This window comes from Mesocricetus auratus, unplaced genomic scaffold (genome assembly GCF_017639785.1).
Source record: "Mesocricetus auratus isolate SY011 unplaced genomic scaffold, BCM_Maur_2.0 Super-Scaffold_6730, whole genome shotgun sequence".
NCBI classification, from domain to species: Eukaryota; Metazoa; Chordata; class Mammalia; order Rodentia; family Cricetidae; genus Mesocricetus; species Mesocricetus auratus.
This window is the reverse complement of record NW_024429184.1, coordinates 4,491,750-4,506,378: the sequence shown is the minus strand read 5'-3', so window position 1 is coordinate 4,506,378 and position 14,629 is coordinate 4,491,750.

Genomic DNA, 14,629 nt, shown 5'->3' with positions numbered 1-14,629 from the left:
TGGCCCTTGAAAAGGAGGGAGTCTTTGAATGCGTGCTTGCTTATATGTTGCATGACCTTTAAAATTGCATTTTTATTATAGTCCACAACTGTCGCAGTTTATGGATGGATTCGTAGATTAAAAACAAAACAAGGCTCAGAGATATACTCCGAAGGCACTGTTACAGGGATATCAGGGTCCCCTCTTAGTCTCATTAATAAAAGAATTTAAGAACAGGCTCAAAAGGAGGCCCAAGAACAATTTTATTGGTATAGAAAAGAAAGGCTCCAAAGCAGGCAAGCTGTAGATTTCAGCACATGCCTGGAGGAGGGAGAGAGACAAAAGAGGAAGAGAGAAAACCGTGGCATTCGAGTTAAACCAGCATGGAGGTCAGCCACACGGCTACCACACGGCTACCACACGGCATGGAAGGAAGTTTTAGGGACAGGGTGAAGCTGACAATGTCAGGGGCAGGTACGCTGTGAGTAATTCAGAAAAGCAGGCTGACTTACAGAGTTTCAGGGCTGTGGCTCTGTAAGAGACTGCACTTGGGGCAGGAATTCTGGGGAGAAGCACATTATCTCAGTAAAGGGCTCACTATTCCTCCTTTTTATTTAGCATGGCTTAAGATGGGCTCGCCTTCCTAGGAGTGGCCTCTTGGCCAGGCAGGTCACCTGCCCTACTCAGATTCACTTGTATGCTTTGGATAGCTGGGAATGCTAGGCAGAGAAATAGCTTGCCCTAGTGGATCTCTACAGAGCCCTGATCAAGGCTACCATGGCTTTGAGTCATCATCAATATACACTGGGTTTCTTTTTTCCAAGTAGGGCATTTTCACTCTTGGAGAAAAAAAAAATGAATGGTGTGTCTGCTCTTTGGACAGCCCCATTCCCATCCTGACAGTGATCTGTGCCACTGTCTGTAAAATGAGGGTAATGCAACTCATCCCAGGTGTTGAAGTAAGAATCAGTGCAGGAAAGTTGCCCAGTACCATCTCTGGCCCCTAGGGAGAACCTTAAAAAAAAAAAAAACATTCCTTCCCCTTTCTCCTTTTTGTAGTGGATTTGCATGTAGGAAAACTTGAGTATTTTTCTACTCAGGTCATTTAAAAATATTTATACCCACTCTAGCCTTTGATTCTCTTGGATTGATGACTGTTCTTGAAATCTCTGTAATGATGGTATATTTTACATATACTTAAATGTGTTTCTTGGTGATCTTATAAGCCGGGGGTAGAGTTCCATTCTAGGGGAGAGAGTTTGAATTGCTTCCTTCAAGTAATCACCTTGGGATACCCCCTCCCACCTGCTGTGAATGGATAAAAGGATTTTTTTCCCCTTTTCAGGATTCTCAGACCCTAACTGGAGATAAGATAAGTGATCAGATAACTTATCTTACGATAAGATCCAATTGCTGTAGGGTGCTGGAGACCTACCCTAACGTTTAAACCATTCTTCGGATTTCCTAGTACCACTGATTGTGATTGTTCTGTGGCTTTCCACGTGGGAATGTTTTTACAGACACACCCTGCTAGGAGTCAGGGGTCCTTGATGAAGAGTTCAAGGTCAATGCTTTCCCTTAGGGCCAATCCCTTCTTACATCTAAACAGTTCTCATCACTTTCTCAGATGGGGTTCAGAACATTCCTAGGTCCAGCTACTGACTCTGCTGCTCTCCGGGGTTAGAGATTTGTTTTACATCGTTGTCTTAACACAGAAAAGACTGGACAGGATCCTTTAACGTCACTGTCATTCCTTACTAGCTCAGAGAGTTTGGCAAGGAGCCCCCACACCTCTCTGCCCTCCCACCAGCTTCTACTGAGCATGCTCTGGTACAGTACTCTTCATCCACTCTGGGAATGAAACTTCCATGATGTTTGGCTGTGGGCACATCTGCTCTGGCCACAATGTATGTGTCTCACCGGGCAACTCTGGCCTTACCATGCTCAGGGAGCCCAGTTCTTTTTCTTGCTCTAGGGTGAGCTGCAATGGTGAAAATGAATCCCCTTGCCCCCCCCACCCATCCCAGAGAAGAGCAGTGGTTCGTTCCACTGTGCCCCTGGGGCAAGTTTGGGGGGGTATGATGGGGTGAATGTATCCCATCCCATGACCAGGGAGACTCGAGTTTCAGTTCCAGCTTTCTCTCCGACTTCCATGGCTTCTGCTTTCTTACCAGTAAAAATGTAGAGCTGAGAGTGTGACCATGTCAACTGAAATCTGGGTAAGCAGGCGTTGTAGCAGGACCCAGTGATCCTGGCAGCAAAACCCTTCATGATGTAGACTCTATGCCAGACACTAGTCTAAGTGTCTCATCTATTTACTCATTTCACACTCACAGCCATGGCAGGAGAAACTGAGACAAGGCGACCCTGAAACTCCCAGTAGGAGCTGAGCTGACTTCAGTCTGAGTGAGTAGCTTGTGCTCCTCACTGCACGTCCCGGAGGAGGCAGCGAACCATTCCACTCCCTCATGCGGCTGATCCCCTCCTTCATCTGCTTCCCACGTTCCCTTCCTTTCCTCCCCACCCTCCCCCTCATGCCTTCCTTTTCCCTTTCTTCCTCTCGTCTTCACTCCTCCCTTTCTTCGCTCCCTTCCCCATCTCCCTCTATTTCCCCCCTCCTTCCTTCCCACATCCTCTCCTTTCCTTGGCAATGTCTCATGGACCCCAGGCTGACCTCAGGCTTGCTATGTAGCGGGGGTTTCCCTTGAAATTATGTCACACTGGCGTCTACCTCTCAAGGGTTAGGATCACAGGCATGTACCGCCACACCCAGGAATCACTGTTGAGAATCCAGGGTTTTGCGAATGATAGGAAAGTTCTGTGCAAACTGAGCTACATTCTTAGTCCCTGGTTTTTCCTTTCCATGGTGGAAGCCGTCCTATTGTAGTTGAGACATGGCACCCACGCATATAATAAACCAAAGCAGAGTTTCTAAAATCCATGCTACAGAGTCTCAGACTATCAGGACTGGCCAATAGCAAGTCAAGAGTTTTGTGTTCTAGGAGTAGAGTTCTATGAAGGAGTTGTCATCATTCATGAAGATGAGGGTTATGAAAGCCACCATGGTCTCCTGACAGGACCTTTTTGGCAGCATCCAAGCTGGGGTTTGAGCAGCAGACATTGAGCGTACTGTTTTGAGTTGATGAGGACCATTGGAGTTACTAACCCATTGGAGCTCATTTCTCCTTGTAGATGAAGACACAGATACTCTGGTTTATGTTTCCATCTCTCTGGGCTCCTGTGAGAAATGAAATCTATTTTTTCTTGCTTTCACGAATCCGGGTTCTGAGCTGTAAAGTCATGGGACAGATTCTGCTGTAGGTGGAGTTTGCAAAATAATAAATGAAGACCACTGTTGTACCCAGGTGATGGTTATAGACCATGGACATCACACTGTCTGACCTTGGCTTTACTGTAGACAAGCTCACTTCCCTGGGTCTTCTATTCAAGTCATTGATTCTAGTCTTGGCTTTGTGAATGTTTTTTTTTTTTTTGAAAATGTAGGCAATTCTCCCTTATCTAACTTGGTGATCTGTCTTCTTTGTAAACCTTTGCTCTGACTGTGTGCTCTCCCTCCTTCTGCAGGACAGTGGCCTTTAAAAGTCTCAGTGACTGTTCTCATCACTAGCAGACTGTTTTCTTCCTAAGTTTAAATGGTTTTCATCACTTTCTCAAATGGGCTCCAGAACATCCCTGGGTCTCCTTACTGACTCTGCTCTTCCACAGGGTAGGAGAGTTTTCTATAGTGCTGACTAAGAGCAGAAGGGAGTGGACAGGATTCTTTTTTTGTTTTTTGTTTTTTTGTTTTTCTGAGACAGGGTTTCTCTGTGGCTTTGGGGGCTGTCCTGGAACTCACTCGGTAGTCCAGGCTGGTCTCGAACTTACAGAGATCTGCCTGCTTCTGCCTCCCGAGTGCTGGGATTAAAGGCGTGTGCCACCAACGCCCGGCTGTGGACAGGATTCTTTATGGACCCTGTGACGAAGCCTGAAGCCTTGGGTCTTAGGCGGGAGTTTCACGGTTGATTAATGCTTTGTTTTAGTGATGTTGACCACAGACATTGCTCTTTATTTCAAATAGGATAGACATTTGTATAATGTAAATGCAAATTTCCTTGTTTTCCCTGTCTTTCCCCATCTCATTCCATCATGCGACTACAGGGATAGCTATCTCTGATGGTCAGTGGGCCTGTGGTTTAAAAGTTATGTCAACAAGGTTGCTCATGTTGCCACAGAGTAGAATTGTAGAGAATGGAGTCCCATGGAATATTGGCAATGTCTGTCGACATTTTAAAAGATTTCCCCAAGTCCTTCCTAAAAAATCCGTTATGCGTGCAAGGGTAGTCACTGAAACTTGTCTATAGCAGTAGTAGTAGCTCTAAGTTATAGTCCAGTCAACTGTACACGTTAGGGACATATGGAGACATAATAGTTCAAGCTTAGTAAGAGCAAGTTGGTTATATAAACTGATCAGCAAGCCTGCCTAAGACATTACATTTCAAAACTGTTATTTTTGAGACAGGGTCTTATACAGACAAGGCTGGCCTAAAATTACTATGCAGTCAAAGATGATCTTGAACTTCTGATTTTCCTGCCTCAACTTCCCCAGGACTGGGATTATAGGTACTATGCCCATTTTATGCTATTCTGGGGCATGGAATTGAGGACCTCTTGCATGATGGGTAAACACTCCCACTTGAGCTATGCAAATAGTCCTTAAAGCACACTTTAAAGTGAAAAAAGAATCAGGCTTAGGAACATTTTGTATAATATAATTTCAGTTTTTCTATGAAGACTGTACAAATAATAAAGACCCAAAGATTCCCTGGATAAGGCACACCCTATGAAAAACAGTTACCTTGTAGATATGTGTAAGATAGATTTTTAAATTTCCTTGGGAGAAAGATGTATTTTCCAACTTTTTTAATGAGTATTTTCTGTTCCTGTTACACATTGTTGTTTTTTTTTATTTTTCCAAGAAGGCTTATTGTTTGAAATGAGCAAATTGATGCTTTTAAAGGGAGAACTATTGCAACAGTGGGATGGCTCAGTGGGTTAATGTGTCTGCTGCCAAACAAAATGACCCGAGTTTGATTCCTGGGACCTGCACGTTGAAAATGAAGAGTCAACTCCTAAAAATTGTCCTCTGACAGTCACACATGTACCATGGCAAGGACACACACACACACACACACACACACACACGATTAATAATTTATTATTTATTTATTTAATCCTGTTTTTTATTTAAGTTAGAAACAAGGTTGCTTCACATGTCAATCCCAGCTCCCTCTCACTCCGCTCCTTTCCTGCCACCCCCAACAACCCCAGCCCTCCACCCAATCCCAACTCCCCATGGGGAGGCCCTTCATGGGGGATCTCCAAAGTCTGTCATATCGTCCTGGGGCAGGGGCTAGGCTCTCTCCCATGTGTCCAGGCTGAGAGAGCATCCCTCCATGTGGTATGGGCTCCCAAAGTTCATTTATATGCCAGGGAAAAATGCTGATCTATTGTCTCAAGGATTGCCGAGACCTCCTTACTGACACCCACTGTCCTCTGACAATCACACATGTTCCATGGCAAGGACACACACACACACATTGTCACACACAGGCACACACATACACACATTATTAATAAGTTTTTAAAAGGGCAGTATACACTAAACTTGTCTCCATTTTTTCTCTTATTGATGGTTATCACTACTCCTGATTATTTTTTCAATTGCGTTTAAAAAAAGTATTTTTAGCTTTGTGTGTGTGTATGTGTGTGTGTGTGTGTGTACATGTGTACAGAGGACGTAAGAGGTTACTGGGTTCCTTGGAGCTGGAGTTACAGGTTGTTGTGGACTGCAAGTGCTCAGTTGCCATTTCAAATGTATTTATTTATCTAGGTGCTGAAGACTGAGCCCTAAGCAAGCACTCTACCACTATCCCTGACCAAGTTTTGGAACTGGTGTGTAAATCTTACACACATCTATTGCACACCTTCATTATAAAAACACTTACAGGGTTGGCAAGACGGCTCAACAGGTCAAAGTGTTACTCACAGTGGAATCTGAGAACTGGTTCTGGGAAGCTCTCCTCTGATCACCACATGTGAGCCACGGCATGCATGTTCCCATGCACATGCACACACACACACACACATACACACACACACACACAGAGTAAACAGGACAAAATTCTAAAATCATTTAAAATCCTTTTTTCTTTGAATAATTATGATATATTTTTCATTGTCTTATGACCCTAATGTACAATAGCATGTCAGAGATCCTCTTTTTATCTTTCATTCTTTATTAGTTTTTATTTACTATATTACTTTGTGTCTTTTTGATAAAATTTTATTGTTGTTTCTTTGTTATAGTAACATATTAAGACAAATGTTTATACAAATACTATAAAAATAAACAGTTCTATGGCTTCTAAATTTCCTTTTTCCCTGAGGCATTCACATTTGTCTCTTTCAATTCATCATTCTGATAATTTCCATGTACCTATGTAATATTTTCAGTGATTTATTTTATTTAAATTAGCAACAAGCTTGCTTCACCTGTCAATCCAAGCTCCCTCTCTCTCCCCTCCACCCCTCCTCCACCCTCCCTAGCTCCCACTCAATCCCCACTCCATTCCCCAGGGAGGGTGAGGCCCTCCATGGGGATATGCAGAGTCTGTTATTTCGTTCAGGGCAGGGCCTGGCATACGAATGGACTTTGGGTGCCCCTCCTGCAATGAGGGGTGCTCTCTCTGGCTGGACTCTAATAACTAATTATTTATTGTTGTTTGAAACCAAGTGTAGCCCAAACTCACACTGTGTTGCTGAAACTGACATTGAACTCCTGATTCTGTTGCTTCTACCTCTCCAATGATGGGATTACAGGCATAATCATTTCACTCTCTCTTTCTTTTTTTCATAATAATTTTTTTATTTAACTTTTTGCACAAGTTACTCCCAGCTCCCTCTCCCTCCCCTCCTCCCCCACCCCTCACTCTCACTCTTAAGGGTCTGAAAATTCAGATTGGAGCACATAAATAGCAAATTATATTATTATGTATTATATATATAATGTATATTTTGATGGGGTGTGTATAAGGTACTATGCAGTTATGGAAAAGTCAGCAGACCCATTCCAGTTGAGAAATGCCAACAGAAAGTCAACCGAGTGGCATTTCTGCTCACTTGTTAAGGCTGCCAAGGAGATCCATCTATGAATTAGACGTGGGCAATACCTGAGGAGTTAAATAGCGGCCGGAGGAGGGGCCTGGTGGAAAAGCAGCCCCAGAAGAAAGGGGAGCATGAATGAGCACACGGATGTGTGTGTGTGCAGCATCACGGAGGGGGGAGGATTTCAGCACGCTGGAGCTCAAGCAGCCAGGAGGAACAGAGGCGTGGTAAGACCAGAAGAGAAGGCGCCACCCCGAGAGAGTAGTCTTGCGATGGCTCGAATCCGAACCGTCTCCCACACAGGACTTGGTCCCCAACTTACGGCACTGTTTTTGAAGACTGTAGAGATGTGAGGAGATCGGGCCTTGGTTGGTGGGAGTTAAGTCAGTAAGAGCAGGCCTTTGAAGATTATTTCTGCTAGTTCCAGCTAGCTCTCTGCGTCCTGGCCATTCGCCTTGATGGGAGTGGCCACTCATGCTCTGTTGATGGGAATATACTGAGTTCGTCCCGCTGCTATGCCTTTCCACATCATGGCAAACTGAAATCAGGAGCCAAAAGAAGTCCTTGCCTCTTATACTGCTTCAGGTATTTTGCCACTGTGAAAAATATATATACAAACACACACAGGACTTCACCTACCAGATGCCCCTTTACAGCCAACAGTTTGGGCCATGTTAATGTCAATTTGAGTAGAATGCTTTTCTTTTTCTTGTTTTCTGTTTTCCTTATTAGCAGTAGAACTGTTTTTAAAAACAAAAATCCTATCTGAAACTCGATATAGAAATCAAGAGGACACAGCAGAAACCTCTACAACTAGTGGATATCTAACTGTTTACCGAACCGCAGGGCTGGGGGAGTTCCAGAAGTTTGTGGAGCTCCAAAGCCAATAATTCCGCAGTGAGCCACAGGCTGAGAGGCCTGGACTAGTTTTCATATGTCCTTGAAGCCTTCCATTTTAGACTGAAGTGCTTGACCGTGGGATGTTGCCTTCATGCCTGAGAACCCATCAAGTCTCGAAAGGACTTTTTGCTTTTCACATTTAGTCTTTTACCGAACTGGAATCAGGGCAACATTAGATTATTCCTCCAGATTTTATGCTTTTCTTTTAAGTCTTTTTTCATCAACCACTAGCCAAAAGGGTACAGTGTGTAACATGGAAAGCAGGTCACCATGGAGACCGGGAGCTTTGCTGATACCCGATAAGGCAGGAAAGTTTGTGTGTCTGTAGAGCGGCCAAGCTACTTTGTGAAGGATATTACTAGATGGATCCAAAAAGTGAGCCACCTAGGAATTGGGACCTAGATCATTTGCTCATCAGGGAACTCCAAACACTCTTCACTTTCTTCATAGAGTTGGGGCAGCGATGCCTCCTGAGTATCAAGGCTGCATTTACAGCTTTCCCAGAAGACTTGAAAGAAGAAAAAAAACATAGTTTTTTTTTCCCAGGAGATTTCATATAGCTTCATGTCTTTTGCTCAACAGCTGAAGGTTTGCATAGATGTGGGGGGAAACTTGAAATATATATATATATACATATTATATATATATATATATATATATATATATATGAGACAGGGTCTAATTATGAGGTCCTGGCTGTCCTGAAACTCACTGTGTGGCCCAGGCTGGCCTCAAACCCATAGAGATACCTGTCTCTGCCTCCCCAGAGCTGGAATTAAAAGTGTGTGCCACGATGTCCAGCAAACCTGTTTCCATGCTTCGCAGTTGGGCCAACGAATAAAAGGCCTTCCTGACTGTCCAAGTGAAGCTGGGAGAAGTTTTAGATTCAAGATCCCTGTGTTCAGATTTCGGTTTCCTAACAGACCCCTTTTGCTATGTAACAATGGGAAGTTTACAGTTTGCAGGGCGGGCTCCTCCTGTGTCAGTGGGGGTGTGGGGATCCTCAGTTATGGGAAAAAGTTAAGTCAGGTGAGACACACCTTAGCATCAGAGACTTCCCGGTTTGCCCAATGCAATACATACCGTCACAAGTACCTTATTCAGTTACTACCTGGTTCTGAGTCGGAAGGCTCCTAACTGGAAGTGAGGAGTGAAATCCGAGGGAGCAGTGCCGGTTTGATAAATGTAGAGAGAGAAGAAAGAATACGGAGCGCAGAGATGAAAGATCTCAGAGTCTGCTCTGAAGTGGCAGTGGGAGACGGGAAAAAGTTAGCAAGCCTATAGGTGGACAGAAGCAGAAGAGACCAGATCACGGCCTTACTGGGGGGAGGAGAGGGAGGCTTCTGTTTCAATCTTACCAACGGCACCAGGAGGTGGTTGAAGGGTTCCAAACAAGGCAATGACATAGGCCTTTAATTGTATTAGAAAAGACCCGTTTGGCATTAATATAGAGCAGAGGTTGGCAAGCGATGGCTCCTGTTTTTCTAAATAAATTGTATTAGATTACAGCCACATTTATTCAATTACACACCATCTATGCCTTTTTTTTTGCACTACAATAGCAGATTTGTGTAGTTGTAACAGAGACTCTTGGCCACAAAGCCTAAAATATTTACCATCTGGCTTTTTGCAGACAGTTTGCCAACCCTGATGTAGGGTCTAGATTAGTGGAGTCCTGGGGTAGGGAGAGGAAGCCGTGATAGTAAGCGACTCCAATGCCGCAGTAGCTACAGCGGGAACGTGGGTCGGGAGAGGGGGATGCTTCAGAGGAGGAGGAATCAATAAGGCTCCGTGACTAATTAGATGCTGAGGTGAACGGAGGAGAGAAGACTCTAGGACCACTTCCACCTCCAGCTTGGGCAACGGGGCTGGCGATGGTGCCGACGGCTGTCACTGGGGTGCCAGGGGGAAGAGCGGGCGTTAGTGTGAAAACGATGGTTCCAGTTTGGACAAGCACCTGGGGGATGTTCAGCTGGAGGGGCGAGACGGGGATTGCAGGTCAGGAGCTCAAGGGTTTGACGTGCTCAGGATGTGCGGATTTGAGGATCGTCACGCAGAAGCACCGGTTCCCAGGGAGAGCACGCAGAGGGAGGGAGGAGAAGGCAAGGGTTGGCACAGGCAGCCCCGGCGGCAGTGTTTAGGAAAGGGAAAGCTGAGAAGGCCATGGTGACGGAGACCCCAGAGGGAGACACAGCAGCAGGGAGCGTGTGCTGCACCAGTAACGAGAGGCACCGTGAAATACACGACTGATCTCCATGAGGAGGACGAACCGGTGGCTAGGGGCACATTTAGGTGGGGCCGTGAGGGGGTAGAAGGGACCAGATGTGAGGCCAGAAAGAGAAAGCCTTCTCCATGGCCTGTGGGTCAGATGCCAGGGGTCATCTGGGTGCTTGACGTTTCTGAGTTCATGTCACACATAGCACGTCTTTCTGTCTGTCTGTCTGTCTGTATCTATCATCTATCTATCTATCTATCTATCTATCTATCTATCTATCTATCTATCTATCTATCTATCTATCTATCTATCTATCTATCTATCTTCTGTCTATCTATCTTCTATCTATCTTTTGTCTGTCTATCTATCTATCTATCTATCTATCTATCTATCTATCTATCTATCTGTCTATCGATGGTGTCTTACTGTATAATCCTGGCTGGCCTGGAACTTACTATATATAGACCAGGCTGGCCTGCCTCTGTCTCTATAGTGAGTCAGTTTTCCTGTTTGTTCGTTTATTTATTTTTTGACAGTCTTAAGTCTCACTTACCTAGTCCAGGCTGGCTTCAAGTTTACTTACCTGACTTTGAGTTTCTGATCCGTTTAGTTCCACTTCCTGAGTGCTGGGCTTATAAACACATCCACTGTCCCCATACGTATCCATACAAACATATAAACATATCCACCATATAAACATGTAAACATATCCACCATATCCACTGTCCCCATACTCTCAAGAGGCCTCAAAATGAGGGAAAGCAGAGGAATCTTCAGTATCCAAACACATGCTCAGAAGTACAGCTCCAGCAGAACTGGAGTCACGGACTTGGCTGGGAGCTGGTGGAGGTCTTACTGTAGCAGCGACTCACGAGAATGAAGTCTTTGTGGTCTTCTCATTGCCGGGGCAACTCCTCTTTGTTGGAGCTCTGAACAAGAGAATGGTTGCTCCCACTGTTGTGTGTCTGTAGTTTGGGGGTTCCTTGTCTTATCTGGAGGGAGACATGCATTGTGGGTAGTAGTGGCCCTATCTCTCTCTGTAATTCCAAGGACTTCAGGGGCAGTCTGTGCGATCCCCATTTCGCTGGACACGGATGCATCGCCATTGCAAGGGGTTCCTGGAGGAAAGTGGTTCTGCTCCTTGGAAAGTCCAGATACCCAAGTCTCATTAAGACCACGAGGCAGTTCGAAGATTCCACTGAAAGTGGCCATTGTTCCTTAACCAGGAAACAGAAAGCAGAAGGTGTTTATCAGAAGCCACTGAAGAGAGAAAACACAGGATTTAGGGTCATTCTGATCAGGACTTGGATTTTACCACGTACTAGCTGTGGCTTTGTGCAAATCTTTTAACTTCTTGAGACACGAGGATCTCGCCATCTTCCCGACAGGATAACAGTAGCTGCCTGGCCGTATGGGAAGTAGAAAGGGGACCTGCAGGGATTTCCAGCCACGACCCTGCCACAGGGAGATGCACGGGTAGTCACAGATGCTGGGATTGAAAGTGAACAGTTTTAGTCTAGCCTCAAGTTCCTGGGCAGCAAATGTTTTCTCTAAGGGGCCACATCGAGAGTGGTTGAGATTTTGTGGGCCTGGATGGCTCCCTGTTGCAGTGAAAGTGTATGGAGACCATACTTACATGAATGAGACACGGGTATGCTCCAGTAAGATGTTATTTATAAAACCAGACTGTTGGCAGGATTGTCCCCTGGGCTATTGTTCCCTCACACAAGGGAAGTGTCTTACAATGTCCACAGGCCCCAACTGGTAGTAGTCTTTTTATTTTCATGTTTTGTTTTTATGGTGAATACTGAGCCACAATTTGGAGTCTGGGTGGCATTTTCTCTGGACTCAGGCTGGACTGGACACTACAGGGGCTGTTTCGCCCGAGCAACAAAGGTCCGTGTAAAAGGGAAAAGCATGGGAGGTTCCGCACTCAGATTGAAGGTGGTGAGTGGAGAAAACCGACTTTGAGTCTTCTTGTTTCTGGGGAACCTGGCTTGTCTACAGCACAGAGGTCAGAGTAAATGGGAGTTTAAGTCCTACATGATTCCCTTCAGCCTCCTGCCTCAGCAGTGTGTTTTCTGGGGCTATAGGACTCTGTCTAGACAGAAAGTTCCCACCCAAATCTTTAAACACAGATGTTCATAATGAAGCTGGGATATTTGTTTCCAAGGCCTCATGACATCAAGGCAGTGCCCGCTGAAGAAGACTGGGAGTTATTTTCTAACTATGGTACCAACTAGAGAATGCCACTTCCATACTTTAATTACCATGTGATACAGTATCTCATAGGCTCTGGGTGAACTTTTGTGACAAATGTGATCAATAGAATATGCTAGAAGCACACCCTTTGTGGAAATCAGGAGGGGTATTTCTAAAAACAACAACAACAACAACAACAACAACAACAACAACAAAAACGTTAGAACGACACTGTGACCCAGTTACATCACTCCTTGTTTTGTATACAAAGGACTCTCTGTGCCACCGCAGAGATGCCTGCATACCAGAGATGCCTGCACATCAGAGATGCCTGCACACCAGAGACGCCTGCACACCAGAGATGATGCCTGCACACCAGAGATACCTGCACACCAGAGATGCCTGCACACCAGAGACGCCTGCACACCAGAGATGATGCCTGCCCACCAGAGACGCCTGCACACCAGAGGAGACGCCTGCACACCAGAGACGCCTGCACACCAGAGACGCCTGCACACCAGAGACGCCTGCACACCAGAGATGCCTGCACACCAGAGATACCTGCACACCAGAGATGATGCCTGCACACCAGAGATGATGCCTGCACACCAGAGACGCCTGCACACCAGAGACGCCTGCACACCAGAGATGCCTGCACACCAGAGATACCTGCACACCAGAGATGATGCCTGCACACCAGAGATACCTGCACACCAGAGATGCCTGCACACCAGAGATGCCTGCACACCAGAGACGCCTGCACACCAGAGATGTCTGCACACCAGAGACACCTGCACACCAGAGATACCTGCACACCAGAGATGCCTGCACACCTATGTTTATTGCTTTGTGCTCACAGTAGCGAGGAAATGCAGCCAGCCTCTCTGCCCATCAACAGAAGAAAGGGTAAGGGGGTTGTGGCACGTATAAAGGAATTTTAACGAGCTGTAAGGAAAAATGAGATTATGAAAATGTTAGGAGAAACAAATGGGTTTGGAAAGAATACTGAGGTGACCCAGGCTCAAGAAGACAAAAGTCAGACAGGCGTGACGGCACACGCCTTTAATCCCAGCACCCAGGAGGCAGAGGCAGGCTGGTCTTTGTGAATTCAAGGCCAGCCTGGTCTACAGAGAGAGTTCTAGGACAGCTAGGGCAGTTATACAGAGAAACCCTGTCTCAAAAACAACAAAAGGAACAGCAACAAACAAAAAAAGAAAAGGAGGAGGAGAAGGAGGAGGAACAGGGGGAGAGGGAAGGAGGAGGAGGAGGGTAAGGAGGAGGAGGGAGAGGAAGAGGGGGAGGGAGTGGAGGGGAGGGGGAGGAGGGGGAGGAGGGGAAGGAGGAGGGAGAAAGGGAGGAGAGAGAGGAGGAGGGAGAGGGGGAGGAGGGGGAGGGGAAGGAGGAGGAGGGGGAGGAGAAAGAGGAAGAGGAGGAGAGGAGGAGGAGCTCCAGGAGTCTCTCTTGTGCAGATCTAACTGTTAATGTAGGCATGCATGTAAATAAGGGGTGTGGGGTGACTGTAGGTTGTAAAAATAGATAGGAGATAAGAGGTGCTGAGACTTGGGATGAGGAAGGGCAAAAGGACACTTGTAACATGGGAAAAGAAAGGGGGCATCAGGGGTGCGGGGCACAGTGGGTTGGGAATCGAAACAACAGCACATTCTGTTTGAAAAGAAAATGCCCTAACGAAACCTAATTCTCCATATGCTAATTCAAAATAAATGAAAATTTAAGAATTCAAAGGAGACTAGGTTCACTAAAGGCAGCATGGCTGCCCCTGCCTTCTTCCTGACTCTGGGGACACGGTTTGCCTTTGAAATCTGTGCATGGTGTTGTGAGAACTCTCCTGGAGACAGTTTGGTTGACTGCTCCCGCTAAGCCCTGGACAACCGTCAGTCTCAATGTGTCAGCGATGGAGCCCTGGCTACTTCCACTCTCAGACGTGGCTTTCAGTCAAGGTCCTAGGCCAGATGAGCAAGAGTCAAGTGAACTCGAGGCACTCCGTCTGGATTCCTGACCTACGGAGAGATCACACGTTATTATGCCCTTCAGGCTGTTTAAAGTTTGGCATTTTGTTTTGTGGCATCAGAGAGAGAATTAAAAGCAGATACCGTAACTCTCTGCTGCCCTCGCTAACCCTATCCAGTTCTAGGGGGCCCAGAGGACAAG